The following is a 6,078-nucleotide window of genomic DNA, read 5'->3' as shown; positions in this document are numbered from 1 at the left end:
TTATCTAACCCTTTTTTAAAGCCATCTACTGTCCCTGCTGTGACCAGCTCCTGCTGTAGGCTATTCCATAGATTCACAGTTCTCACGGTAAAGAAGGCTTGTCGCCTCTGCAGGTTAAACCTTTTTTTCTCCAGACGGAGGGAGTGCCCCCTTGTTTTTTGAGGGGGTTTTACAAGGAACAGGATTTCACCATATTTTTTGTGTGTGCCATTAATATATTTATATAAGTTAATCATGTCCCCCCTTAGTCGTCTTTTTTTTTTTTTTTTAGGAGGCAGAAAATACCTGCGGCGCTCGTTTGGAGCTTTTTTTTCCTGCGTCTTTTGCATTCGCTTCAACAGCTTAAGAAAAAACACAAAAAAAAGGTCAAACAACGCTGTCAGTTCCTGAAGGAATTTTGGGGCAGATTTTTTTGCCTTAAAAAAATGTGTGTGAACAAGCCCTACGAGTGTAGTGCTTGTTCTCAGCCTTTTTTCTGTCTTTCTCAGAACTATTTTTGGTAGGGGGACCCTGAGGAAATTTTAATTTTCCAGTCCTGCCTCGGGTCCGAAAAGGTTGGGAAACTCTGTACTAGGCCACAGGATCCCATCGTGGAGCAGCTCAGTTCGTCATGGGTCTAGGTGAGTAAAATTTTTGTTTTTGTTTGGGGACACGGTCTACAAGGGGGAGGTGGGGGACTGTATGGCACTGTCTACAAGGGGGAGGTGGGGGGGCTGTATGGCACGATCTACAAAAAGGAGGTGGGGGATTATGGCACTGTCTAGAGGGAGGCTATATGGCAAAATCTACAGGGGGCACTATACTGTGTGGGGGCCAATAAGCGGACATTATACTGTGTAGGGGTACTACAGGGGGCATAATACTGTGGGCAATATACTGTGTCCTTGAAGGGGTTGTAATATATTATATTGTTAAATATTATTATTATACTGTCTAGGGGCACTAAAGGGGCATTATAATTGTTTTTATGGGGCATTTTTTTTTAATGATGGGGTGGGGCGCCGAAAGATCATTTCGCAATGGGCGCCATCTATCCTAGGGCCGGCCCTGGTTAGGCCCCTGTGTTTTACCATAGATAAGTTAGGCCTCCTGTGTTTTACCATAGATAAGTTAGGCCCCTGTGTTTTACCATAGATAAGTTAGGCCCCCCCTGTATTTTACCATAGATAAGTTAGGCCCCCCTGTGTTTTACCATAGATAAGTTAGGCCCCCTGTGTTTTACCATAGATAAGTTAGGCCCCTGTGTTTCACCATAGATAAGTTAGGCCCCCTGTGTTTTACCATAGATAAGTTAGGCCCCCCGTGTTTTACCATAGATAAGCTAGACCCCCTGTGTTTTACCATAGATAAGTTAGGCCCCCTGTGTTTTACCATAGATAAGTTAAGCCCCCCTGTGTTTTACCATAGATAAGTTAGGCCCCCTGTGTTTTACCATAGATAAGTTAGACCCCCTGTGTTTTACCATAGATAAGTTAGGCCCCCTATGTTTTACCATAGATATGTTAGGCCCCTGTGTTTTACCATAGATAAGTCAGGCCCCCTGTGTTTTATCATGGATAAGTTAGGCCCCCTGTTTTTTACCATAAATAAGTTAGGCCCCTGTGTTTTACCATAGATAAGTCAGGCCCCCTGTGTTTTATCATGGATAAGTTAGGCCCCCTGTTTTTTACCATAAATAAGTTAGGCCCCCTGTGTTTTACCATAGATAAGTTAGGCCCATGTGTTTTACCATAGATACGTTAGGCCCCCTGTGTTTTACCATAGATAAGTTAGGCCCCCTTTGCACCAATAAAAATAAAACTCACCTTACCCATTCCCACGACGGCCTGATGGGTCCTGTCACAGATTTTTAGTCTCTAAATGACCGAACAATGAAACACAAAGTATAAGTATATTAGAAAGTTGTAGACATTTTTACTGTATATTGAATAAACTTTAAGCTCTTAAGGACACGGCCAATTTGAGTGTTTTCATTTTAGCCTTTTCCTTCCCGTCTTCCGAAAGCCATAGCTTTTTTTGTATTTTTTCGTCGACATAGCCATATGAGAGCTTGTGTTTTGCGGGACAAGTTGTAGTTTTTCATAGCACCATTTATTCTACAGCATAATATACTGGGAAGCTAAATCAAAAAATTTTTGTGATGTGAAATAGGCAAAAAAACAGCAATTACGCCATATTTTGGGGGGTTTTGTTTTAACGGCGTGAACAGTGAACAGTGAGGTCCCTGTTTTTCTCAAACCTTTTTCCCTACCTACTTGTACGACCCGACCTAAACGACAGCGCACAACTGGGCGGCGTTCTCTATACTAGTAAAAGTGAAACTGACAAAGAAATAAGACAGAGACAGTGCGAAATAACAAAGGGTCACCTGGGAAGTACACGTAGGGAGAGGCAGGGTAATTGCGCCGCGGACAAGTCCGGGCACAAAAGGCGGAGTCAGGCAGGCAGGGTCAAACCGGGAGAATGCGGAAAAACAAAAGTCAGAAGGCAAAGAAAAGTCAGGTGTAATGATGGGGTAGGGAGACAGACAGGTGAGCCCTAATCTACCCGCCACTCAGTCCCTGCCTACTTGCACGGCCCGTCTTAGGCAACGGCGTACACCTGGGCGACGGTCCCTACGCTCAATATGTGCACGACAGACAAACAGACAAGGGTACACAGAAGCTAAGGGAAATGGGGCAGTTGCCCACGGCAACACCGTGAGCAACAGGAGTAGTGAACGAGCTGAGTCAAACCAGGAGTGTAAGAGGTACCAAACAGGAGCGTAGTCAGAAAAGCCAGGGTCAAAATGAAGCAAGGTCAATAATGATAATAGAAGGAGCAGCAGAGCCAGGAAACAGGAAAGAATCACAGGCAAAGTCAAGCAGGAAGTGAAGGTATAAACAGACCGAGGGCGGGAGCTAGAACCGTCTGGCCAGGCTGTGATAGGTTCTCCCACTCCTGAGCCTACCAGCCTGAGTGTTAGCAGATCGAGTCACTCTATCAGACCTAGGAGCAGGTGCAGACTGATTAACCGTGAGCGTCGACACAGAAGCTGTGTCTGGCAGATCCTTTACAGCACCCCGCCTTTTATGAGGGGCCACTGGACTCTTTCTAGGTGGACCTGGCTTATTGGGGAACCGAAGATGGAACCTCCTGAGCAATACCCCAGCGTGAACATCCCGGGCGGGTACCCAAGTCCTCTCCTCAGGCCTGTATCCTCTCCATTGGACCAGGTACTGGAGGGAGCCTTGGACCATCCTGCTGTCCACAATCTTGGCCACCTCGAATTCCACCCCTTCAGGGGTGAGAACAGGGACCAGAGATTTCCTCGAGGTAGCCAAGGACGGGGAGCAGCGTTTCAGGAGGGAGGCATGAAACACGTTGTATATTCGAAAAGACGGGGGTAACTCCAGTCGGAAGGAGACAGGGTTAAGGACCTCAATGACCTTGTACGGCCCTATATACCGGGGAGCAAATTTTTTGGACGTGACTTTAAGGCGCAAATTTTTTGAAGACAGCCACACCAGAACCCCGCCCACAAACAAGGGATTAGCAGAACGTCTTTTATCTGCCTGAGTCTTTTGTATGCTCTGGGACACCTCTAGGTTCTTCTGAACCTGGGCCCATACTATGCACAGTTCCCGATGAACGACATCTACCTTGTCATATAGGAGCCCAGATCGAGTCACTCTATCAGACCTAGGAGCAGGTGCAGACTGATTAACCATGGGGGTCGACACAGAAGCTGTGTCTGGCAGATCCTTTACATCAAGAGACCAGCCGAGGTCAGGTCACAAGATGTCAAAAAGCAAGGGGAGTCTGAAAACAAGGGAAAGCACCAGGCAAGGAAACTCTAATTACAGACAAAGGCCTACTATCCCAGGCTGAACTAATTAAGGTGAGGACGGGAGCTCAGGAACATCAGCCAGGCTTTGATTGGCCTGACGCTCATGAGCTCCTATTGGCTGCAGACTGCCTCAGTCTGCCAGGCCGGGCGACGCCCGAGCAAGTAACTCTCGATGTCCTGGAGAGTACGTGACAGTACCCCCCTTTTACGAGGGGCCACTGGACCCTCAACCCCCGTACCAGGTCTATTCGGAAACTTTTTATGAAAGTTATTTATAAGGGTCCGAGCGTGGAAATCTCGGACTGGGACCCAAGTCCTTTCCACTGGACCATATCCTTTTCAATGGACCAGGTACTGGATAGACCCCTGAACCTTTATACTGTCCAGCAACCTGGCCACCTCAAACTCCTGTCCCTCGGATGTTAAAACTGGGATGGCGGTTTCCCTATGGGAAGGATGGGGGGGGACAAATCTTTTCAGAAGGGAGGAATGAAACATATCGTGGATGCGAAGAAGGTGGGGGGGTAATTTTAAGCGAAAGGAGACGGGGTTGATCCTCTCCATGACTTCATAAGGACCGATGTACCTGGGGGTGAACTTTCAGGAGAGTACCCTCAGGCAGAGGTTCTTGGAAGATAACCAAACCGGATCTCCCACCGAGAAATCAGGATTAGCCGAACGCCTTTTATTGGCTTGAAGCCGCTGGTGGTCCTGGGCTGCCCTGAGATTACTCTGGACGTGGTCCCAGATGACCCTCAATTTCCCAGTGAGAAGCTCCACTTCAGGGTTATCTGATACACATGGGGAAAATGAAGAAAACCGGGGATTAAAACCATAATTAGCAAAGAAACTCCTGGCGATGTGCTGATGTGATTATTGAGGGCAAGTTACCCAAGCACCAAAAACCTGAACCATTTATCCTGAGCGTCGGCCACGAAACATCTGAGATACTGTTCCAGAGACTGATTGGTCCTCTCAGTCTGGCCATTAGTTTCTGGATGAAAGCCCGATGAAAAGGACAAGTCTAGTCCAAACTGCTTGCAGGACGCCCTCCAAAACAATGATACAAATTGGACCCCCCTGTCAGAGACGATGTTAACAGGTACCCCGTGCAAACGTAAAATATGTTTAATAAAGAGGTTAACTCTTTAGCATTGGGCAATTTCTTCAGGGGAATGAAGTGAGCCATTTTACTAAACCGGTCTACAACTACCCAGATCACCGACCTGCCCTGGGATGAAGGCAGATCGGTGATAAAATCCATGGCTAGATGGGTCCAGGGTCCTTCGGGCACCGGCAAAGGACACAGCAAGCCTGCAGGTCGGGATCTGGGAGTTTTAGACCGGGCGCAGGTCTCACATGAGACCACGTAGACTCGGACATCCCGTAGCAGCCCTGGCCACCAGAAACCACGGATGACAAGGTCCCTGGTGACCTGACTGGACTGAGTCATGACACTCCTGGAGGAGCCTAAGCCGGAGGTCTAGGGGTACAAACAATTTGCCCTCTGGAAGGGGCAGAGTCCTGGCTGGCCGTGATCTCTGTGGTCAGGTCAGAGTCTACGGTTGCCAGTACCGCACCAGGAAGCAATACTCCTTCGGGTTTGGTCTCAGGCGGAGGGGTGGCCAGAAAACTACGGAACAAAGTATCCGCTTTAATATTCTTTGAACCAGGCCTGTAGGTAAGAACAAAATTGAACCTGGTAAAAAATAGAGCCCATCTAGTCTTTCTGGGTTTGAGTCTCTTGGCTGAATCTAGAAAGACTAAATTTTTATGGTCAGTGAGGACTGTGACCCGATGTCTTGCCCCTTCGAGAAAATTATGCCATCCCTCCAAGGCCCATTTGATGGCCAGCAGTTCCCGATTACCCACATCATAATTTTGCTCAGAGGGAAAGAACTTATGGGAAAAGAAGGCACAGGGTCGGAGGTGAGTGAGAAGTAGGACCCTGAGACAATACTGCTCCCACACCCACCTCGGAAGCATCCACCTCCACAATAAAGGGTTGAGTATAATCCGGTTGGATTAGTACTGGGGCAGAGGAACAGCACCCCTTAAGGAGCTCGAAGGCTCGGACTGCCTACAGAGACCAGTGGAGGAGATACGCACTTTTACGGGTGAGGTCAGTAAGGGGTTTGGCAATTACTGAAAATTTTTCGATAAAACGTCTGTAATAATTAGCGAACCCTAAAAACCTTTGGAGGGCTTTCAGGGAACAGGCCGAACCCAGTCAGATACTGCCTGGAGCC

The sequence above is a fragment of the Rhinoderma darwinii genome, chromosome 12, assembly GCF_050947455.1.
Source record: "Rhinoderma darwinii isolate aRhiDar2 chromosome 12, aRhiDar2.hap1, whole genome shotgun sequence".
NCBI classification, from domain to species: Eukaryota; Metazoa; Chordata; class Amphibia; order Anura; family Rhinodermatidae; genus Rhinoderma; species Rhinoderma darwinii.
This window is presented reverse-complemented; position numbering follows the sequence as displayed.